A 26384-nucleotide genomic window follows, 5' to 3' on the forward strand; every position below is an offset into this window, starting at 1 on the left:
AAATAAAATATTTACTTTTGCAAAACTGAGATAGGCAGCTTCAAAACTGCGTAAACTGACGAGCAACTAGTTATATAATGCAGTATAACTATATGGATATTGTTCATGGGTGGAGAACTTCACACTATATCTCCTCTCTAGGGGTGTTCGATAAGGCTGAGGACCTATCGAACTTCGGGACTGAAAGTTTATCGAGTTGTCATCGGTTACTCGAAACCTTTCGAGTATTTGAAATTATCGAAGTTTCGGGTATTATCGAAATTTCGAGTATTATCGAAGTTTCGGGTATTATCGAAATTTCGAGTATTATCGAAGTTTCGGGTATTATCGAAATTTCGAGTATTATCGAAGTTTCGGGTATTATCGACATTTCGAGTATTATCAAAGTTTCGGGTATTATCGACATTTCGAGTATTATCGAAGTTTCGGGTATTATCGAAATTTCGAGTATTATCGAAGTTTCGGGTATTATCAAAAGTAGTGATGGACAGTTCAGTTCCTTCACCTCCCCAATGATTCCTTCTTGCAGCCAAACTAGTCAAACAACTTTTTTTATCTGATAAGTTATTGCAAAGTTGTACTTGTGAGGAGAAAGGAAAGCGTGCACAAAGGTATTGCTTTTTTGTCCTCTCCCCCCCCCACACACAGAAAGCGTTCATTTTTCCCTGAATTTTATCTCTTGTTTGTTATTTGCTAACAGCTAGTGTATTAGTGTTGCCAGAGATACAGTCTTAAACGTACAAATAGGGTAATTTGCTCTTCATACGATATAGTATACGCCCAACACCTCAACCATATTAATCACGCACGGTGTTGCTAAAATGTTATAGCAAAATTTTATTTTTAAGCCAAATGTATTATCTTCTGTCGTGTTTGCTTTCTCTTAATGGCCACTAGTTCACACATTGCAGCAATCAGATATGATGATACTTTGGGCGCAAACTCCCCCTTTAGCCTTTCAGTAAAATAAATGTTAGTCAAATCAGTGGTGATTTCAGGGGTTGCTTAGGAGGAATATTTCCCCACAAACATATCTCTGATCATGTTCACCGTGGTTTACCAGTATTTTTGCTACTTTCACCCTCCGTGTATTCAAAATCTCCCGGGTTAGGATTACCATAATTTCTGGATATTTTAAAGAATGGTGTGTGTGTTTATTGAGAAGTTAAGAAAAGTCTAATCTTCTCTTTTAAAATGATTTTCTGAGCTTATGCTCATTTTCTATACTTAAAATATATTTTTTATATTATTGTCTTAATTATTTTCCTGAGTAAAGTATTCTTGCGAAGAACACCTTATCGTTATTGATATTTTCATAAATATCAACACAAGACAGAATTGCAAGCCAAGCACTTGACCAAACACAGCGAAATTTCCCAGTCTTCCATTTTCCCTAAAATTTCGGGTATTAGTTAATCCCAGACAATTTTCCGGATCGGGCTTGAATCTAGGACGTATGATAAGACTACGCGGGGGAAACCTTGAAATCATCACTAAGTTTAATGAAGGTGAAAAATTGAAATAAATCTATTTCCTCGACAGTGAATATACAGTGTAGCATATGTTCTATACAGTTGGTTTGTACATTATGATGAATCCACACACTAGCAGAAGCGTCGTTTGGTGGAGGCAGATTGCTTCCTGGACGAATAATGTAGGTTTTAAAAACGTAAGAGTTTTGCATCAATTTAGAATAACGTGGTGCATTATTTTATATAGAGTGTTTCATAACAACACCGCCAACGTTTGGGTTGCCACATTACCTAATTTTAGCGGATACCACCAGATTTTCAGGTCTTATATTCGTCCCCCGCTTAATCATCTCTTAATCACGAAAAACCACCCGCTTTTTCGGATTGGAGAAAAATCTAAGACGACTTTGCTGATAAAGTGTTGTTATATTCAACGTAAACCGCTACATTTCTGTGTCAATCTCAATCGCGAATGGACAGATGACAGAAACAAGATGAATGCAAAAACTGTCAAATTATTACTACTGGTTTTGTACAATATGGAAGACGTATCATGCGTAGAATTTTATGATAAGATTTTATGCCATCGAGATTCTTTAAAGGAAGTTAAAGGGAATGAAAAATGTAAAAAATTTGGCATAATCATACACATTTTGGTTCAACCCATGAATACTAATGTATGATCTCATGGGTGCGTATTTCTTTGATAACATTCTGTCCAGTTCAACTGAACACGTCTATGTTGTTACGTAATCTATATGTTCAACTGGTCTTTATATATTCAGAAATGATTGCAAATTGAACCTACGGATCCTTAGCATATTGTTTAGATTAGATTCATTATTAGTATTTTTTAATGTTTATACTGTATTTCATATATTGTGAAACTGTGGTATTTTCGTATGTTAGTATGATTTCAAGTAGAAATCTTTGAAAATGATCAGAAATTTTATAAGAGATGGACCAAGACTTCTAAATATGTTTTAGCTTTTGTTACGATAAAAGTTTAGAAATTATTTTGTATTCCTTAGAGAGAAAACCGTATGAACAACATTTGCCATATATCGCTTGCTTTTTTTTTTTTTTTTTTTGAAAACTTGTTTTAGAGAAATCCTTATTAGAGATATTTTACTGTAATACTTATTTAATACTTACTTTACAATTCGAGACACATTTGTTGAACTTAATAAAACATTAAAGGCAAAAACTAAATTTTCTTTACTTTAGTTTTGTTAGAAAAGTACATTGGAAGTGTCACTTAACAAAGAAATCACTAAAAAAAAATAGTCAGAAGGATCGTCAGTATTTCTAGTACACAAATTCACATCAGTATTTACGGTTTAGAATTCCCCGCTTTTCTAATTTCAAAATATGGCAACCCTATCCTGAGACCAAGATAAAACAAAAAGTATAGACCAACCTGGGTGCACAAATGCTTCCTTTTGGAATTATAGGATGCCGAAAACATGAATAAATGAACTTTATAGGTCCATAGCTCCAATACTATAGGATCTACTGTAGTCCGGTCAAGATTTTATTTAGGAACTAGTATGTGACCTATCCAAATATCCAAGTTTCAGAATGATCCAAATATCCCATATGATCTTTTCGCTGACATTTTCACTACAATAACTTGAACACACTTTCCAGTACCGTTTCAGCTTGAATTAGCAGTATAACCTTGTTTTCCATAGAAAAATCTGATTACAACCGAAGTGCAATGTAATCGTAATCGGTTTTAAAGACATTGACTTCTTGTTTCTTAAAAGAAAGAAACAATGATAAGTAGTCTATTGTATGCAGGACACAACAGGAGAGATAGGGTCTAATATTTCTTTCAACAACTGCAAAGCAAGTAACTGTACACCATCTTTTTTTGAAAGTCTGTTTGCAACAATATACAAAGCAGCTGAGAGAACTCTTGAGGAAATAATGTTTTCTATTTTTCCTTAAGAAGTGATCGGAAGTTATTTTAATTTGATATGGAAATTGAATCAGAGCCATTGAAATGTAAGTCAGAGGATGTGTGTTTTTCTCCTTTCCCCTTCATCCCTTTTGTTCCTCCCTGGTTCGATTCCCGACCAAGTAAGTTTGTGGTGGACAACATCGTGTCCGTGGGTTTTCTCGGCGTACTTCCGTTTCCTTCCACATTCCCATTCCACCAATTATTCCATCATCATTCACTTGCCTTAATCATACTTCTCCCTTAGCCTAACAGACATAATAGTAGGTCATTAAACTGGAAGATTTCACTTCATTTCATTTTCCTTTCGTTTTCGTTCTGTCATATGTAAAGTTCTCCCTTGTGCATAGCATCATGCCATGAGGGCATGTAGGGAGTGTGCCCTCAGTCGTAAATGAATGTGGTGTTGTCGGCACCACGCTTCGGCCGCATCCCTCCCTCCCAGGTACGCATTGAATCTGAGGTTGGTCATGCCCAGAGCGGCACGGCATCTTATGCACAAAATCAAATATCGTAAAGTAACCAAGAGCAACAGATACCTGACATATGCATTTAGACCAATCCTCTTTAAAATCGGATAATTCATTCGAAAGTTATCGTAGCTTTCACACGCCTACGCCCAAAGTAAGAACAAATACTTCAATTCGGGAAAAATCCCCTTGTGGTATGGCAACCAAAACAATAGGTGTCTGGTGAAAGCAAAAGAGAACATTTTAAAATGAGTTACATCAAAATCGGACAATGCGTTCGAAAGTTATCGTCGGATGCCACATGCAAACAGACAGACAGGACGGCCTGTAATAGGGAGCTTCGCACCCAAAATTCTAAATCTCAAATACTCAAAGGCATTCGAGCGCCGGAGAGTAAATTTTCGAAACGGAAGTTTGATAAGTCTTCAGCCTTATCGACTTTCCTTACCTCTACCTATATCAGTAGCTATCTCTATGCAGAACTTTAAATTAAACCCTCGAAGTCATATTAAAATTATTTTTCTGCCTGCCCCGTTATTGGCGCAATCGGCAAAGTGACTATTAGTAGACTAATGGTGTCTTGGATTCCAATTCCATTCAGGTGATGCATGTTTTCTCTTCCTCTTTCTCTCTTCTGACAGACTGCTTAAACCTTGTACAGATCTGTGGGGAAAAAACTTTTCCTTCACTTCATTGCTAAGGAGAGAAGTTTTAAAATAAACACTCTGCATTTATGTAATACATATTATATACAACTATGATAACCTCGAATTCATTGTTTCTTCCGAACACTCCGATAATCCCGAACTTTTCAAAATATTCAAGCGACTCGACAAATGCGATCATATTGATATATTTCTGTATTTGCTGCTTTCAAACAATTCGAGACTCTCGAAGAGTTCGAGTGTCTCGAAGTTGTCTAAAGTTTCTTACATTTCGAGTGCCTCGAACACTTCGAGAGTCTCGAACATTTCAAGAGTTTCGGTCATTTCTGGAGTATCGATCATTTCGAGAGTCTCGAACATTTCGGGAGTCTCGATCATTTCGAGAGTCTCGAACATTTCGGGAGTCTCGATCATTTCGAGAGTCTCGAACATTTCGGGAGTCTCGATCATTTCGAGAGTCTCGAACATTTCGGGAGTCTCGAAAGTTCGATAATTCGATAAATTAAAATTCTTTATCGATGAAACGGTTTTGAAATTTTATCGAATTGTTATCGATTACTCGATTATCGGAACAGCCCTACTCCTCTCCCTAATTTTTTTCTAGTATAAAAAAACTCGTTCGAAAATAATAATTTTAGCAACTAACCTAAACTAACGATTTGAGGTGAAAAATCTCAAAATCGGACGGGTAAGTGTGAAGTTGTCCCGCCCCTTATTCCATTAGTTTGAATAATAATAATAATAATAATAATAATAATAATAATAATAATAATAATAATAATAATAATAAGTCTCATCTATCAGTTATGAGTACATCCTATCTCGCAAAACGGTACGGTGGGGCAAGCAGATGAACCAAGAATTTCTCTGCTTTGCACATCACGTGACTGACTAGCTTTGGGTTAGAATTCCAAGAATTGAGAAGAAGCAAGCAAACGAGGGGATCTGATAAGACCTTCTTTTTTTCCTTTGTGCTGCACAGAGGGTTTTCACATTGGAATTGGCATGTCATTTCTACTCCCCCTCCTGCCGGATTGGTTTTCCTCATTCTTGTTCCGCCAAAATGTTTCTAAGTATTGACTCAGCCGCGGGCATTTCAGGTGCCATAGTAGGGTATCTGTTTCGCTTTCTTTCTTTCAAGGAATAGTAAAAACGCCAGAGTCACCACGAAAAGTAGTGCATTTCATATATTGTAGCTACAAATGAGTGTATTCTTCACGTTAGCATGCGTCTCTATCCTCTCATCTGGTATATAGTTTTAGTCGTCTTGATCCACATTTTTTTTTCAACGTCTACCAAGCTTTCACATCGGGAATCATATTCGCAAGCCCCCGCATCGCAGGCTATTACTTGAATGATTTTTTTTCCTAAAATTTATTTACATGTTGTACTATAGCAAGCAATTTATGGAGCTATTTAATTCGAATTTAGGACAGAATGGCAGGAGGACAAAATGGCAGGGGACATAATGGCAGGAAATAAAGGCAGGAGGACAAAATGGCAGCGGACGAAATGGCAGGAGGACGAAATGGCAGCGGACAAAATGGCAGGAGGACGAAATGGCAGCGGACGAAATGGCAGAAGGACAGAATGGCAGGAAGTTAATTTGGCAAAAATTATAACTCCTAGGGGTCGCATTTTTAGGTTTTACCTATTGTGTTTGTTAGTAGGTAACGGTTCTCGATTTATTCATTTCTACCTCAAATGTCCAAAGCATATAAATACAGCTAAATTGAACCAAGAGCGTAAACGAGGGTAAATATCAGTTATCCATGTCTTAACTTTTTTCTTAAATTTATTTCTTTTTAACCATCTTCCAATTGATATCTTGGTTTTATAATAATTCTAAGTAGTACAACTTTTATTTATGACGAAAGAATTTTCTCGTGGACCCCCTCTGAATTTCTCTCAGGGTGTAGCTACCATGTGACAAAGAATTAAATCTACTAACTGCTTTCACACACAATATAATTTTGAAACTTGAGAGCCTAGTGGTATCTTTGTGTCTGTAGTATGTAATAATGCTGATACGTTATTCTCTTGAACATCTTAGTGGTATTTGTCGTTTGACCTCAGAAGACTGAGTTAAGCCTGCAAGTACAAGTTGCCTATAGTTAAAACATATCAGGTGTACGATCTTGTTTAATAAAACCTGCCCCTCCCCTCCTCTATCTGAAAAGCCCTATATTGTTATTCACATATGAAATTCAAAGACAAAGGCAATCGTCTTTATCCAGTCATATTTTTATTTCAAGTGTAAGTATTAAAATGTGCTACGCATGGTTGCAAGAAGCTAGTTTTTTTTTCTTTTTTTTAATACTGAACTTAGGTACCTAATATTGGAACCAATTTTCTTCATGAATTGATGTAAAAATCGGCCGCGTGATTTTCGACCAATTATTTCATCACTGGTATCTATGAGCAACTAGATAATAACAGTGGAAGACAAACTTCGTCCTTCTCAAACTTGATACTTTGAAAAACTTATGAAAGTAGTTTCGTTATCCAAATACATATTCAATCAAATCAGTTTCAGAAGTAGCATTAATCTTATAATAACGTAATGGCCGTAAGAGTTACCCTGATAATGTATTTTGTATGTTTTCTTTTTTTCGTAATTCAGAGATTTTTTCCTGAATTTCACTGGAGTTATGAGAGACCTTAAATTATCAGGCATTCCACTTTAATCGCTCCCCTTTCATCCGCAATGCGATATTGGGTATATTTACAGCTTAGTGCAGCTTAAAGGAATCATGATGGTGCATATTTGATTTCTAACTTGCTTGCTCATAGCGTTGCCCTCGAGACGAGATGAGAATTCAGGTTTTGTCGTCTCCTGTCGTAAATGTTTGTAAAAGTCTCGTCTCTTTTTGTAAATTTATGTACAAAATGTGTCCTGATTTCCGTCTTAGTTTCATGTAGAATTTATCAGAATTCTTCCAGGTTACGACGAGTCCACGAAAGATTGATATAACGACACTTAAATCATATTTATCAATGAAGTAAATTGTGTAATGACTTGCGTATCTTTAAACGTTGACCTCTTTCTTGTGTTCATACTATTACCTTATCAAATTGCATATGACATATATACAATTAATCGGGTCTAGGAAAATTCGGTGTAGGAAAATTCGGTGTACAGAAAATACGCTGTGGGGAAATTCAGGTGTAAGGTAGATTCGGTGTAATACATATTGAATATTACCACTTACGATAATTTACGACACTTCATATTGTGAAAACAAAAACCATAAAATGTAACGAATAAAAGGTTATTACCTATTTCAAGAAAAGCAAATTTATTATTATTATTATTATTATTATTATTATTATTATTATTATTATTATTATTATTATTATTATTATTTTGCCTTGAGTCCAATATCTGTTTCATGTCTTTTGTGGGATATTACTATGAACTACTTTTCATCACACAATGAATCTGGTACTTTTTGTCGGAAATAAAACAATTACAACTATAAGTTCAGAGAATAGTTATAGGAACAACTAAAAGCACCACTTTGCCTCACGTCCTGCGCCAGACAGATACATAATATGGTTGTTAGTGAATAAATTGCAGGAAACAGGATCGCTTCTGAGGAAGACAGGGAAGGATCGGACCTCGCTGGCGGATGTTGTGAAAGATGTCAGTTACCGACTCTAAGTCACCCAAGAAATCTCTATTCAACATGTGATTTATGTGTGTTACCACTAACACTTAATTTGTATTCTTCAATTTCGCTTCAAATATCCAATATCTCATTCGAACTGTAACGTACAATGGCGAATATTTGCTGTTTTTCTTGCGGTCTGCTCTATATTACCCCAGATGAATTTAAACCAGTAAACATAGTCCCATAAATCTCCCATCCTTCCTTGATGATTTGCAGTAAACCGCATGAAAATCGGACTTCAGTTAGAAATTCTAGAGCCAAATGAAATCCGTGAGTTTTCAAAGAATCACTCTGTATATACATATGTAAGATGCAAAAATATATTGATCAAAAAAGTCTTAGTGGAAAGGGCAATATAAAGCAGGATGGTTTTATCAGATAATAGTTGTACAAATAGTTGATTTCTTCTCCAATCAGACACTAGTTTGTTTGTCTTAAGTTAAGGTAAACAAGTACTGCAACCCTATTGACTCCTTATTGACTTCTCCTCCAATCAGCCGTAGATACTTTAGTTGAGGCATTTATTTTTACACCTTTGAGTAACATAAACAATGTCATTTTTGAAGCATTTAGATTTAAATATTTATTTATAAAATAGACATAAAATCGTCAGAACATTTTTGAAAAATCTACAATTTTCAACTTTACCCATCCAGTAACCTACATTTTTTTGGAAGTAGAAAATTCTAGGAGGCATCCTCCAAAACAGCATAAGAACTTAAGTTTTAAATTAAATGTCGATTGGTAGCGATGGTCGCTTCGCTAAATCACACGAACGGACTTCGAAAAACAAATTTCTCGTCATGTAAGAGCCATAAAATGTTAAAATCCCTCGAAATCTAGAATTCCAATAATTTCAAGAACACAATTCAATATAAAGAAATATAAAGTAGACAGTAAACAGTAAAAATGATAGTAGACAGTAAAAGTACTTCTACACAAAATTTGAACTTCAAACAAATACGCTCATTTATCCTCAAAGTTGAGTTTTTAATAAATCCTACGGCCTACTACAACGAATCTTTCTTTACACCTAAGACACTTTAAGACACTGCTGGTATGAATAGAAAGCTTGCAATAGTATGGTGTTTGTAGATGACTGTCAATTAGAATTGAAATATTATTAGCAGTTTGAATTTTGGAACATAATGAATAAATCGAAAATTTATGTTGAAATCTTCATTTACCAAGTAAGAAACAAAATAGTTTAAAACCCGACAATTCAAATTAACTTCCTGCCATTCTGTCCTCCTGCCATTTCGTCCTCTGCCATTTCGTCCGCCTGCCATTTTGTCCCCTGCCATTTCGTCCGCCTGGCATTTCGTCCTCTGCCATTTTGTCCGCCTTCCATTATTTCCTGCCATTATGTCCCCTGCCATTTTGTCCTCCTGCCATTCTGTCCGTTCCCCATTTAATTCACTTGGGTACTTTCTAGCGGAAAAAAAAGTTGTGTAGAAACCAAGGATGTAGCTAGGGGGAGCACGGGGTCCAAATCTTGACTTGCCTTCCAAATATTTAAACTAGTATATAAATACTAGTTTGCTATTTATACTACTAGTTTAGTATATATGCCCCCTACCAAAATCAGAACTCTGGCTACGTTCCTGGTAGAAGCTAAAAAAAATGTAATTGCTGAGCATTTTGAACGTCCAAAAACGTGATTCGCAAAAAAAAAAAAAAAAAACTTTTGACGCGCAATTACCAGCTCTGATGATAATTGCATCACAAAAGTGGTATGATAGAAGAAAAAGATCATTTCTCAGTGAGATCCGACTTTTCCTTCTAAAATGTGGAATTTGCTATTTATTTTTCTATAGGAGTATTTTTTTCATTTGCTTAGAATTTTCTGGGAGGGGTGTGTATGAACCCATAGACCCCCGTTCATCTGCACGTCTCTATATATATCACGTAGCTATCATTGTATCACAATGATGCCTCTATGCTATGCATAAGAAACTGAAGTCCTTTAGAACGGCTGTGTCCGTCCGTCTGTCTGTCAACAGGTATCACAGCAAAAACGGTAAGAGCTATCGACAAGCGGTCGATCCAGCGAATAGATTCCATCTCCTTCAGAAACCTCCTACTTACCAGAAGTGGTAAAAATCGGCAATTTGCGGTTTTAACTCATAAAACGGTAACAGCTATCGACAAACGGTTTTTGGAAATTGATTCAGAGTCTCAAGGAAGCAAGCCACTTCCACTTCTGCATTTCTACTAGAACCGAAAGTGGTACATATTCATTATTACTTTCGGTTTCAGTTTATTTTCATACAATTAAAGCGGTAAAATCTATCGACAAGTGGTTTTCGGGAATCGATTCAGCATCCCATGAACAGATTCCATCTCCTTCAACAACCTCCTACTTCAAGCGGAAGTGGTCAATTTTTACCACTTCCCGTTTCAACAGTAATAGTCATAACCCAGAAACGATAATAGCTAGCGTCAAACGGTTTTCAGAAATCGATTCAAGGTGTAAAAGAAACAAAACACTTCGACTTCTGTATTTCCACTAAAACCGGAAGTGGCGGAAATTCACTACTACTTCTGGTTTCAATATTGATTTTCATTGACATAAAACTGTAAGAGTTATCGAGAAGCAGTTTTCAGAAATCGATTCAGCATCCTAAGAATATGTCCTATCTCCTTTACCAATCTTCAACTTAAATACAAGTGGCTATACAAATCGGCCACTTCCGGTTTCAACAGTATTTGTCATAACTCAAAAACGGTAAGATGTATCAACAAGAGGTTTCTGAGAATCGATTCATCGTTCCAAGAATCGGTACAATCTCCTTCTACAATCTTATATTTAAACCGGAAATGATAGAAATCAACTATTTCCGGTCTCTACTATTTCCAGTTTTATTATGTAATTTGTGTAGTTTGGAAGTCTACCGTAGTTTCACACTGTGGAACGATACTCACTTGTTTCTTCTTTGCAGCTTTGATTCTGAAACTTTCATACTTGAGACTGAGCGTGGAAATGTGACACGAAATGGCGTCCCAAGCGGCTATCGAATTGTTAACTTGGAACATTTTCTTCAATGGGCATTAACACTTCAAGATAACGATAGAAGAATATGCACTGGCGGTAAATTGGACTTTATAAAAGAACTGCGACTAGGACTTGTTAGTTATTTGTACTTCAAATGTCGAGCATGCAACCGGGAAGTTAGCCATTCTACTGAGAAATTGGACTCAAAAACGAAAGTGTCAACTGTTAGTGCGTCAGCAGTTTGGGCCACGGTATCTATAGGAAGTGGTTACTCTCACCTAAAAGAATTACTCAGCATTTTAGATATTCCACGCATGAGCAAGACTATGTTCACTAACATTGAAGAGAAACTTGAATCCGTAAGTATAGTCTATTTTTTTGTTCTATATTTATCCAGACACATGCACACAAACCAATCAGACAGCATCATATTGTGCGTGTGCGTTTAAAATTAGATGTATTCTATATGTTAACCTATAGCGAGTGACAAAATCTACTATCTCATTTTGATAAAGTGTCTGTAAACAAAATGAGTTCATGTGGTTAAAATAAAGGATGTACTACAAGTATCAGTAGTGTGAGAAAATTTGTAGTATTTTGACGAAAACAGGAAAAAGATCTTCAATGTTCATGAAGGGATTAATGACTTGGGGAAAACCAAATTGTAGCCTAACGTTCATTCGCTCAACCTTACTGAAAGTGATGAATAAATTTCATTGCTTGGTATTGCGCGTTCGTTTTGTCTTCTTTTATCGTAAATATTTTGATTTACTATTTTTTTTTTTTTTTTTGAAGTGAGACGTGATTATTTTATTGTTCGCTTTATACAGTGAATTTGATGTGTCTTACATGTGTCACTTGTTTTTTTTTTTTTCGTGATTTTCATTTCGGAGAATCTCATCATGAGGTCTCATTTCCCTTTACCAACATCCTTCGTACGTCCACAAAAACACTAAGAATTACTTTTCACATTCATCTGCGAACCTTATACATTTTATCGTTGTTCTGTAACTGACTCCTTTTTCAAACTTTTTTTTTACGGTGTATTCTAACGTATAGGAGAGAGAGAGCACCCCTGCTTTACACTTCCCTTACGTACAAAAATTTTTAGAGGATTAGCGGGAGACGATTGTTGCGGTTGCTTGTTTGCTGATAATCATGAACGCGAGCCGAAACATATTTACGTGTGGGTCAACATCAAATGTGTGCTTTGTGATCCCACTTGATAATCGCAAATGCACACTACATTGCTATGTATTTTATTTAGGTTTGGAATGAAACTCTCTGGTCACAAATGAAAGTGGCAGGCGAAGAAGAGAAAAGAATAGCGATTGAAAAGGGTAATGTTGATGCTGATGGGATGCCTTGGACGGAGGCTGGAGTCAAAGGAGTTACGGTCACAGTTACAACGCAGCTTCAGGAGTCGTAAGTTCTGCATGTCAGAATGTTTATATTTATTGCCATATGTACTCACATTACTACTAACCTAAGATTATTATTTTTTAATTACCAGCGGGAATCAAACTTCTGATAGCTCGCATATATATGTGAGCAATTACTTCTGCACTATAGCGGGGACATTTGTCAATAAAGTATGAAATGTATTGGTAGCAATAAAAACTTTATATATGTTTAATAAGTGAATGAAAATAGTACTTACTGGCAGAGGTAACAGAAAAATAAGGAACATTGACATAATGCCGGATCCAGTAGCGTAGCAAACTTCTGCGGGGGACTCCCGCAAAGGTCCCCAGCTGTAAAGTCGATGGTAATAATAATAATAATAATAATAATAATAATAATAATAATAATAATAATAATAATAACAATTATTATTATTATTATTATTATTATTATTATTATTATTATTATTATTATTATTATTATTATTATTATTATTATTATTATTATTATTATTATTATGCGTGCACTTTCTGCTTACAGTTAAGCAAGGGGACAACTTTTATCATGGCTACAACTACCAACGCACACTGTGGATTTGCTTGATATCTCCGCAGTGCATAAGAAACAAAAAGTAGGAAATACTTTTTTTTTTTTTTTTGGTATATCGGTCAATGAGAGTGTTGAAGAGGGTAAAGGCCCACCTAAAGTGCAAATTTCGGGCAATGAGACAATTTTTATCACGGCCATAACTATCAACGCACACCGAGGATTTCTGCAGTGGGTAAAGAAACAAAAAGTAACTAATACGTGTTTTTTTATATTGGACAACGTGTGGGTTGAAAGGGGTAAAAATCCTCCTAACCTCTACCATGGCTGTAACTATCAACGCCCACTGTGGATTTGCTTGAAACTTCTCAATTGGATAAAGGAACAATAAATAAGAAATACGTGTTTTCTTATGTAGGCCAACGTGAGGGTTGAAAGGGGTAAAAAGCCTCCTAAATGTCGAACATAGGTCAAAGAGACAACCTTTACCATGGCTATAACTACCAAGGCACATTACGGAGTTGCTTGAAACCTCTGCATTGGCTAAAGGACAAAAAAAAAAAAAAAAAAAAAAAAAAACACTTACTTGCAATATATAATCTTTCCATTGTATCCGTTTCAAAACACCGCGGACATTGATTGCATCTGTCATTTAGTATTCGTTTTCGCGAAGTATTCGTTTAGTAAATTATGAGTATTCGTTTTCGATAAAGAGTGTGTTCCCGTGTCAAAATCTCAAATTTTAATTGAAATACTTGCGTTGGATGATACTGTGTTCAACAATAGCATTGCTTTTAGGCTCGGGTTTTTATTATAAAATTTTCTAACGATAAATAGTTTAGAAAGAAATAAAAAAGAAATAGAAAGAATATTCTTTATTCTAGCTTCGAACGCTGAAGAGCATCATGAAAAAGGTATCATTCGAGCAGAAAGTAACAAGAATAAGCATAATTTTGGCGCAGGTGCGTTTACTATGCACATTGCTGTTTTGTTGTGCAAAGTTTGAAATTTTCAAGTTACCCCCACAAGAGGAGCCATAGGTATCGTCTCAACGCCATTTGATGGGCTTTGTCGTACTTCTCTATGTTATTCTTTTTTTCGTTCATTTATCGCCAGTCGTTATCACACTACGCCCAATTACCCCCCCAGGCCGAACAGAGAACAGGGAAGCCAAGTCATATTCTGGGGGCCCAGACTACTAAAAGGGCCCGACCTGACTCATTTTATAAAGTTTATATTTTCTTGATTTCGTATGCTCTCATACAATTACGTACTTCTTAGATATCACCTTCGTACGACTACTGAAATAGTACACATTGATTGAAATAGATCTACCAAGTACCAATACATTTGTCTTGTCCGTCTCCCTTAGCCTCGGAGCATAATTGTGGGACGTTAAACTAAATACTTAATTTCATTTCATTTCTCTTGTGTTGAAATAAAAAAATCTTCAAATTATAAAATAGGTCTTACTACTAGTTAATGCCCGTATTGGTATATCCTCAGGGCTGCCTGGAATTTCTCTCCACGGCCTGCCCCCTCCGTCCCTCCCCAAAATGAAACCCAAATGTCTAACTAGTAGCAAGAAGCAGTTTTATCTTGCCTTTTCTTTTAATAATTTAGTGCCTATTTGCCATTATTTTAAATACCATTTTATCTGCCTATTTACACAAAAGTAAGGCCTAAACTTTCGGGAATTAGCAATGCCTATTGTAACTGATTTTCCATTATTTATTTTCTTTTAGGCCTGTATCATCGGCCAAGAAACAAATAAACTTCTCTTTCTTGGAGCTAGAAATATATATTGCTCTGTGTGTGCCTCAGCTGCTGCAAAGAATATACAGTCACAAGATCATATATGTTACCGTAATTGGACAGCATCTTCAAGTGCAATGGAAGCAGACATTGTTGTTGAGGGTTTTAGTAAGAGTGAGGAAATGCACGGTCTTCGCTATAAAACATTTGTAGCAGATGAGGATTCAAGTGTGCGCAGCAGAATTGTTGAACGAGTTTCATATTAACGTGAAGTAGTGAAGGTGGAATGTGCTAACCATTGTGTGAAAAATTACACGAAAGTATTGCATAAACTTCTTGTGGATAACACGTTTTCGCCGAAAAGCAGAGGAATCCTGCGCGACAGAATTCCACGCCTTACAGCAGCTGCTCGCGGTGCCATTTCCAGGAATGCGGCAGCAAAGAAGAGCGTCCAAGATCTGCAAGATGATCTTCGAAACGAGCCTTCACATGTATTTGGAAATCACGAAAAATGTAAGACATACTATTGCTCAAAAAATAATGATGAAAATTTAGTACCGGTTCTTCAAGAAAGTGGATTATATTATCATATAATGTCAGCAGTCCAACAGCTGATAAGGAAGGCAGACAAATTGCTACCTAATGAGACGACTAATAGAGCAGAAGTCTTCATGATCATTTTGTCAAAATTCAACGTTGGGAAAAGGATTAACTTTACAAAACGAAGGTCGTTTCAATGGAGGTGCTATTTAACTGGCCTTGCATACAACAAAAAGGTGAAATGGCATCTTAGTCCCTGGAAATCTATGACAAAACGGAGTCCTGGAATGCATTTCAAACGCTTTATCGAGAGAAGATCTGAACAACACCGATCAAAGAGTGTTAGTAGGAAAGTAAGAAGGAAACTACAGCTTGCATCAACTAATCGTGATTATGGACCGAACGCTGACAAACCACCACTCTCTCCGGAATCACTTCGGGCTGCTTGCAAAGTACAGCTGCAATCTTATGATGTAAGTCATTATTTTTATAATAGTCAAAATTTATATGAATATTGTTTACACACATTAACACATTGCACTGACAAGAACATTTACATGTACAAATGCTTTGACGAAGTTGCTCCTACTAATTTTCCTTTTCTATTAGGAGCGGATAAAAATGCGCAATCAATACGGTAAGTACGGATAGTTTTCATCACTACAATCAAACAAAAGAGCTCAGTAAGCGTAGCCCTTAGAACGCATATTAGTAAAAATATAGGCCCCGGATAGCCGTGAAAATGAAATTCAGAGACAATCATGAATCACAGAATTGATATGTCATGATCCACTAATTGAAATCAAGCGAAATTCTTTTCAAATTCTTAATTTATGTGAGGATGGATACTCATTGAGTACGTAGAGAAAATTACGAGAATTTCTGGGAGCCTATCAGTTTTGTGGATTCATGTAATTATAAAATATGTTTCAACTCTACGATTCCAGGTTGTCTCGAAACTTCGTTTTTACATATTTCGCAAACATATACCTCGACAAAGATAACTTTGAAGGATATGTTTAGAACATTCCTTTTAATGTTTGTAGGAAAAGTAGCTATTTGTGCGTACAAATTTCAGTTCACCCTGTCCTGTTTTAAGAATGCTTTACATTATTTTTCATATTAGGTCAGTTCAGATGAAAGAACTTTGATTGAAGTATCCTCCCGCGGACAGCATGGGAATTCGATTTATGAAGAACATCGCCGCAACCGTCTAACGTCATCCATGTTCGGTAAAGTTGTGAAACGTAAAGATCACACTTCGTGCCATGTGTTGGTGAAAGACATTTTGTACAAGAGAAATCTATCGACACCATCAATAGAATACGGAAGAAATCATGAAGATGTTGCTCTACGAAAGTTTGCGGAGGAGAAGAATGTGACAGTAGAGAAACGAGGGTTATATATTGATTCTACGTATAGTTTCTTAGCTACTAGTCCAGATGGTAAGAAACATTTTTCAACTTCTTTGTTGACATAATATAATAAGTGTTTAACTCTAATAAGTGCTGTTTGTTCAGTGTGCTATAATTAGAGGTATTAACTGAATCTGAACGAAACCAAATCACTTCCTTTTGGTTTATGGAAAAGGGACAGACAGATTATTATATTACTTTTTTTTAAAATCTATTTTCATTCTAGTCTATCAATTAATTCTCTTCTAATCATATTTCAGGATATGTGATAGAAGATGATGCGTTAGTGGAAGTAAAGTATGTTCCTTCACTTAGAAATAAGGATGTCACTGAAGAGATAAAGAAAAAGAAAGGGGCATTTTTTCTTAGAGCCCTTCCAGACGGAACTATAGGACTAAATACTAACAGCGACTACTACTACCAAATTCAGGGACAGTTGAATACTTCCAAATTAGACAAATGCTTTTTAGTTGTATACATTGATGATAAATCACCTTTACATATTGTGGAGGTAAGAAGAGATGAAGAATAATGGGAAAATGTTATGATACCGAAACTTATACGTTTCTTTAAAGAGTGTATGCTTCCTGAGATAGTAGATTCTATGGTACAACGTGGGATGCCCTGCAGAGACCCGGAATATATCCTAAGTGCTCAAAGCAAGATCGCCAAGAAAAAAGACAATGATCGAGCAAAGATGAAATAGATGTGATAATGTACATACTTGCTGCAACGAATTTGTGTTCTAAATAATCGTGTTCAGCATGTGTATATAATTATTGTTACTATTACTGTATATTTGCAGTTCGTTAATTACTCTTGTAATGTTTTATAATGTGCTTCTATCGTGTTATTCGAAATGCTGGAAAATGCATGATTTACTGGATCATGGTTAGGAAATATATAAATAATGTAAATATTTTCTTAATAATGTAAACTTGTATTGTGTTATTGTAAAATATTTCCTTGAGTTCCATTATTGTGTTCTATGTATTACTTTGTTACATTTTTTTTCTATGTCAATTAATATTATATAACAAATTGTAAGTGGAGAAACAACTTTCACATATAAAACTCATTAAAAGTGAAATTAGAACTACAATATTATTTTCAACAAACAAGTCACAATCTATCTATATAACTACCAGACCAGTATTGTGTTTATTTGTTGCTCTGTGTATTATAGTTGTATGTGTTTGTATATGTGTATGTATTTGAATTTGTATTTTAGCTGTGTATGTATTTGAATTTGTTTATGTTGATGTACCTTTTAATATTGAATAAAGTAACTTAGGGTATTATTATATGATATAAAGACTCAAAATAGAGAACTAAGAATGATCTAAATAGTGTAGATAATTTATAAAATGAAAATTATCATTGAAACACTTTATTTTTACTCAAATATTCTGTTACATATTTTTTATTCACATAGACTCTTATGTACTTATGTTATACTCAAATAATTACTTAACATTATTTAATTTCCAAGTTCCAAGTTTTTAAATGTAGTTTAGAATGTAGTATCTGTATTCTTGCGCTGAATAACCAATCATATCATTATTTGTATTTTAGCATAAATAAAGAAATCGCTAGTCTGACTAGCCCCAGGTAACTGGGAAAGCAGCCAAGAAGACATTGTACCAGTGTTTCTCAAACTGTTTGGTAACAACTCCCAAAATCGGTAAACTATAAAGGAGTTTGTAAGTTTAAAAAATATTAATTCGTAAATGACTTTGTGACATTAGTATTATACAAAGAGGAACGTCGTAACTTTTTTTACTGACTTCTAAAGCGGGTCTAGAGGTAAATTGTTTGAGAATCACTGTACACATTCTTGACGGTCACAAGCCCGGTGAATGCTGAGTGACAGTTGCCAATTGCTTTTCCTGTCATTTGTATTTTGTGTAGATCTTCATATAGAGAGGATAGAAGTGTGAAGGGGAGATCGACCAGTAGGGTCGAGTGAGCGCGAAGTACGTCAACGAAGAATGAATATCTCCGCTCTATAGGATGAGTTTTTCTGAAGTGAATGACAGCTTCTACACAGGGAGGGATAGACCTACTGACCGCGCGTTGAACATAAGGATGGGTACATCACCATTGAAAGAACTCCCCCGCCACGGTTAGTGCAATAGATATAGACTGCTGCTACCAAACATGTTCTTCTAATTACTTGGTTCTCAAGACAAGCTTTTGGGCCATTCTTTTTCCTTGAAATCCCATCCTTTCAATTCGTATTTGATGCTTTTTTATTTCAAGAAGGCAAAAGAGGTTTCTATGGCTTTTTTTTATATTGTCGTTTTAAAATTTTATTAAATTTGATAAATAATAACAAACGATATGTGTATGGCCCTGCACCGGCCCCAATCAGGGGTTTTCCCAGAATTTTGTCTGGGGTTCTGTATTTTTGCTGGGGGAGTTTGGATATTGATGCACGGAGGAACAATATAACGTACACGAAATTACATGTGTGATAAAATAAGGCAGAAAAACATTCTCTAACAAGTACACCTTCTCCAAAAAATACTTTTCATGGCTTGATCGAGAGCTATTTCAGAATTGACTATCTCTACAGGGTACCCACGGAATTTTCAATTAAAGTTTCTAACATTTCTTCATACATTTACCCAGGGACGTACGCAGAGGGTGGGTCCTGGGGGTCCGGACCCCTCCGAAATTCCGACTTTTTTCAAAATTTAGTCTAACTTTAGGGGCAATTTTACACATTTTATTATAATTTAACCTTAAATTGTATTCGGACCTCCCGAAATGGTTTGGACCCCTCCCAAAATAAATTCCTGCGTACATCTATGAGAGAAATATAGATACTTTATCTTTAGAGGGTGGGTCCTGGGGTCCAGAACCCCCCGAAATTCCGACTTTTTTCTAAATTTAGTCTAACTTTAGGGGCAATTTTACACATTTTAATATAATTTAACCTTAAATTGTATTCGGACCTCCCGAAATGGTTTGGACCCCTCCCAAAATAAATTCCTGCGTACATCTCTGAGAGAAATATAGATACTTTATCTTTAGAGGGTGGGTCCTGGGGGTCCGGACCCCCCCGAAATTCCGACTTTTTTCTAAATTTAGTCTAACTTTAGGGGCAATTTTACACATTTTACTATAATTTAACCTTAAATTGTATTCGGACCTCCCGAAATGGTTGGACCCCTCTCAAAATAAATTACTGCGTACATTTCTGAGGGAAATATAGATACTTTATCTTTAGGGGTGATATGAAAGGCTATGTATTTTTCTCTATATCCATCGATGAATTATGGCAATAACCATTCAAACTATTGAAACAGATCAACGTGAAGCTTCCACCACAGCAAGCATATATAGCAGGCACGTATCCAGGGGGTACCTGGGGGCTCATGTCCCCTCCGGAACTGAAGCACGTTTCTAATAAACATACTTTTACGCTTTTGAGATTCTTTTGTTTCAAATTACTTCGAGTCTGTCAAAATTTTGGGCAATATGTTGTCGTCTTCTTGTAAGTCTAAGAACATACCGTGATGCCATTGCCCCTTGGTGGAATAAAAAAAGAACACTTTTAAATAGGAATAAAATTTCGTTTCTGTTTTGTTTACAACTTTAAATGTAATAGAACTATACACTCAGTGTTTTCTTGTTATTCTTGTTATATGCTATCGCAGACATTTTCCTTAGTTACTTATCTCTCGGAAATATTTGTTAGACTTTCTTTGTGCCACAATACAGTTCATTCAAACTAAACTGGTTCTTATAATGAAAAGTAAGGAAAAGTTTAAGCAAGAATAGAACTGTTGCATTATATTATTATTATTATTAATTGGAAAACTAATTGATAGTTTAAAAAATTAGAATTACTTGTTAACTAGACTACCCTTTGTCACCCCCCCTCGCGAAAAGAAAACCTGGATAAGTGCTTAATATATAGTGATTAAATTCCCATCAAATCAAATAAGTTCTCATGTATCCGAACTTGATACATGGATACATGTATTCAAACTACAGACCAGGAGAGCATAACGTGTTCTACAAGATAAAATTTTGAGATGACCAATTTCACATCACATCACAAACTCAGGATTGTGAAGACGAGGCACGTACGCAGGGAGTGGGTCTGGACCCCCAATATCCCGACATTTTTGTAAATTTAGTCTAATTTTAGGGGCAAATTTACAAAGTTTAATACAATTTAGCCTCAAATTGTAGTTGAACCCACCCAAAAGATTTCGACCCCTCCCGAAATAAATTCCTGCGTACGTCCCTGGTGAAGACTATATCTGAATTCGGTTTCTCGTAATAAATAATATAAACAAAATTTTATATAAACATATTTAACATTACTGTGCTCTTTTGAATAACAGTTTCATGATTTGTTAAGATTATTTTCTGATTTATAAGATATTATATTAGATTCAGCTAAAAACATTCCACCATATTTTAAACGTTATAACATATGTGGCAATAGTAGCGTAACTTCAAGCCTCAGAGTCCCCATAGCGCTTGGTTATGTGCCCTCTGGGTCGCAAGGCTTGTGGGGGCGCAATTTACGCCTGTGTGTGGCATATACTTTTGGGAAATAAACTATTCAATAAAATGATTCTGACAAGTATTCAGTGACATAAATAGAAAATATTTTGTCCAGCAGGATAAGTGGCGTAACAAGATGAAGGACCAAGAGGGGTGCTCCTCCCTCAATTCTGATAGAGTTTGAGGGGCGTCAAAGGTACATAAGATTCATTTTGCAGCCTTCAAAAACAAAAAGGAGGCAATATTACAAGAAAGAAAGTAAGTATATTAGTTATTTCTTTTGTCGGCGCTGACTGACTACGGTCCGCCTTCGGTAGAATTTTTTTGTACATAAAGTAGTTACTATATATATATTTTTTGTACCGTATATGTGAAATGAACCCTCCAAACATAATGTATAATTAAACATGTATAAAAAAATAAATAATGCTATGTAATATTGCAGTCACGGGAGATGTAAACATATTCTTTATTCCCTTTATCTATCTGTTAGGGAAGCGTAATAAAATAGGTTTCCCCCGCCATTTTAAACTTTGTTACTCGGCTGACTAGTGTTTTCTTGTTTTCTCAAAATCAGCTAAACGGAACGTTTTCCTTCTTTAAAAAGTAGTATTACTGTTTTATTACAAACAGTAATAGTTTTTAGGACTATATTGATGAATAAGAACTCAAGATTTAAAATTATCGCACTTTTCCGTACGGTAATCGGATTTGAATGTACATCTGTGGACAGCCAAATTACTGTACAATTTCCATCTCTAAATCGAACAAAATATGTTTTTAAATACATTAGTATTTTATTTTGTAACAGAAGAAAAAACTTGTAGGTTGAAAATATATAAATATTGGAAACAGAAGGAAGAAGTTAGAGTTACTTACAAAAATAAAAATAACGTAAGTATATTAGCGTGATATTGCGCTCATTGGTATGCGTTTTCGTGCACAGAGAAATAATAATAATAATAATAATAATAATAATAATAATAATAATAATAATAATAATAATAATAATAATAATAATAATAATAAAAACGTATCAGATACTCCATAGAAACACATTATATACCAAGCAATACAGAACAAGTAATCATTTCATTTCTTCCTTTTCTCTGCAGGTATTTATTAAATGTATTTCGTATTCTGAAAATGTACAAGAATGAAGATAAAACAAGAAATTCCCATTTATCGAAAACTTTCAATATTTTTTTTTCTTTTTCTGAAACTTCAAGAGGGTTCGTATATGATGAAAATCTTGAAAATATTTTCATTATTTAGGTCACTCATTCTTAACAATGGCTTAACGCCCCCACAGGCGTTTTCCTTTCTAAAGGAGGCTTGGAACAAAAAGGGGCGATTGGAGGGCGTTTGAGATTTCATGACATGTTATAGACTGTTTTCTTATTATTAGACGAAAACTATGACTTATTTTACCAATACACACAAAACACACCTATAAATATACAAAAGAATGTATATATAAAACATTTATTTTCTTTATGTTCATTATTCGTCAAACTGATTTGACTGTATTTAACACTTTTTCATTATTGAGACACGGTCACGGTCACGGTAATTTTGTGGTTATGTATAGAGTATCGGGCCGGAGCCTCTGACTCCATGAGTAATATGTTAGAAAAAATATATCAAGATGTGCTGGTGGTTTGTTGGATGTTACTATTGTTTTGGTATGTATGGGAGACTACATCTGCAACTGTCGCAGAGTAGCTGATTATGACTTCTTTACCAGTCCTGGGGAGATTTTAAATGCGTGGTGTTCGATGGACGTTCCGCAGTGCGCATTCCGTGCCGATATTAGCTATAGCTGGATTTATATGTCTGGGTAAAGTACGCCAGAACTTATTGTGGAGATGCCGTAGTACGTCTCTGACAGTGGGTAGCTCTAAGTCTTCCAGGATCTGGCTGTTTCGTGTATATTTGTCGTGACCAGTGATTATACGACCAGCTCGAGTTTGCAAACTTTCGAGAGTTTGTACGTGACTATGTGAAGCATGTTGCCAGGCAGGGCATGCATAAGAGATGGTAGACAGTATTATCATTTTGAAGATGTGAGCTCGGACCTCATGAGAAAGACAGCTACAGCGCAAGATGGGGTACAACGCTGAGATTTTTCGTAATGCTCTCTTTTTTATGTCTCTGATGTGTGCGGCAAACGTTAGACCACGATCTAAACTTACGCCCAAATATTTGGCGTGCGTATAATGAGGAATGCGTATGTTCTCATAGGTTAGATTTCGATGGACGCGGATGCGTCTCCGACTGTGGATGACAGGACAGCTTTTGTCTGCATTTATTTTGATTCTCCAACGTCTTGCCCATTCTTGAAAACCTATGAGTTGGCGTTGCATGTATATGTAACACTGTGCAAGTGAGCTACTGGTCGTGAAAAAGGCAGTATCGTCGGCGTATGTTGCAACAAAGCAATGGGGTAAGGTCGGGATATCTGCTGTGTACAAATTATATAAAAGCGGTGAAAGTACAGCTCCTTGTGGAACACCTGCTTTAATAGGTCTAGACGTGAATTTAACTCCGTCAACAGACACATGGAATTTTCTGCCAATGAGGTAGGAACGCAGTAGATGCAGAAGACGATCTGAAAACCTTGCGTGTATAGTTTATATAAAAGTCCAGCTAACCATACTTTATCAAAGGCTTTTGAGACATCCAGATAGACCCCAAGGGTGTGTTGTTTTCTGATGAAAGTCACTGTTAAATAATCCACTACTCGCACGAGTTGTGTAGTAGTGCACGAAACCTGAACTGATGAAATGGTAGAAGGTCTCTAATAGCTACATGCTGTTTCAGCCTCCAGAGAAACACACGTTCAAAGAGTTTACTTAGGTGTGACAGAAGACTTATTGGCCTATAGTTTTCCGGGAGAAGTGGATTCTTCCCGGGCTTGGGGATGGTGATAATACGAGCTTCCTTCCAGGTCTTCGGGAAATAGCATAAGTGAAAGATGGCATTAAATAAATAGGTTAGGAAGAGCAGTAGTTTTCTGGTTGGATCTTTTAGGATATCAGATCGAATTCTGTCGGGCCCGGATGCTGTCTTCGCCGGCAGACATTTGATATGTCTTTCTATTTCTCGACGTGTAACTAAGATGATGTCATGTATAGGGTTTGGTGTAGTTAGGCTATGTAGTGTGGTTCGGATGTGCTGTTTGAGATAGGGATCAAGACGTGATCTGTTAGGCTGGAACAGTTCTTCCAGGGAGTCAGCTAAAATATCCGCTTGGGACTGTGGGTCTTGAGTCAGTCCTTGTTGCCCTTGAAGGACTCTAGCTCTGGAAGCATTTGTTGCACTCTGAAAGGATTTAGAGAATGTCCAAATTTTTCGATCATTTGCTGTGATATTTCGAAAGGTATCTTCCCAGTACTGTTGATTTTGTCGCTTTGTGAGCATCTTGAGCTTCGCACGCAGTTTATTCCATAATGTTTTGTATGCTGGATGTAGTGTATGCTGCCATCGGCAACTAGCCCAACGTTTAAAATGGAGATTGATCTGCAGATGTAGACTGTCACATTGTCCTGTGTGCGTTGGAGAGATTTTGGTAGTGGAGCTCGCTGCCTCTGCTGTTCGAAGTGCTAATGTGATGTCAGAAACCGCTTGGTCGATGTCCTCAATGGTAGCTGGCCGATCTCGGAGATCTATCATAGTGTTTAGTTTTTGTTTAAAGATATCCCAATCAGTTTGTATTTGCTTAAAAATAGGGGCAGAATGGGCAATGCTGCGGTGTGATACGTGAAAATTGACTGGATCATGGTCAGAGTCTAAATCTGAGATGACATAAGGATGGACAGTAAAGGATACGTCTTTACAAAGAGCGACGTCAAGCACATCGGGTTGTTTGCCGAACTTTGGATAATGAGTTGGGTCTGGCGGAGCACTGATGTTGAAGTTGGACGTGAGGAGGTATTGGTGTAAATCGTCTCCAGCACTGTTTGAAGTAATGGAGTTCCATTCTCCATGTTTATCATTAAGATCTCCAGCTAAAATGACCTTTGGCCCTAAGTTGGCGATGACATCGAAGTCTGTGGGAGTAGATAATCATGGTTACTTCTGGGCCAAAACTCTAGACCAACACATTTCGGACATATTTTTGACCAGCGCAGAAGGAACCAACTAATTATTCAAAGTTACACGGCCCAAAGTATTCCCATAACTACAATGCTAAAGTGAGATAGAATATCCTTTTATGACATTTAAAATCATATCTAAAACTTATATCTAAAACTTATAACTTATAGTGCTGTCTTTGATTGAAAAAGTAGTTTTTGTTTGATCGAAATCGGTCCACAGATGGCTGAATGATGATAAGTTAAAGTTAAGTATGTTGATTCGCTGGTTACACCAGACGCACATACATATATTCAGCTTACAAACCAGTTTCAGTTCAGAGAAGCAAAGAGTATACAGCCTCTCTTTCCTTCTTCTCCTCACACTAACATACACATATATACATTAGCCTCCTCACACCAACAGAACTTCTAGCTGCAGTAGACACCAGATGGAGCTGTTATGACGTAATCCCACGAGATGGGACTACGCAATAACTATGATATAATCCCACGGGATGGGACTACGTAATAACTATGATGTTAATTGATATACGTCATTATATCCTTCCACCTTCAGCAAGATAGAGAGAGAATGACTTACATATAGCTCAACATAATTTCCTCAAATAAAAGAAAGAAATTCACAACTCACAAATTGTACATGCTGTTCTCACTAGATCTCTTTTTAGAATCAGTGTCTCCAACTCAATATTTTTTTCGGAACATTCCTGGATTTTAATTTTTCAAGATATCGCTTTAAAACATATCGGGATGAATTCACCCCATTACTAATAAATATGATAATTGTTAAAAATGAGTTGGCAACACTGACAGTTTCACCCCCAAATAACGTTAAAATTCAATAGCTTGGTCCCTAAT

This window comes from Thermobia domestica, chromosome 18, assembly GCF_964235325.1.
Source record: "Thermobia domestica chromosome 18, izTheDome1.hap1.1, whole genome shotgun sequence".
NCBI lineage: Eukaryota > Metazoa > Arthropoda > Insecta > Zygentoma > Lepismatidae > Thermobia > Thermobia domestica.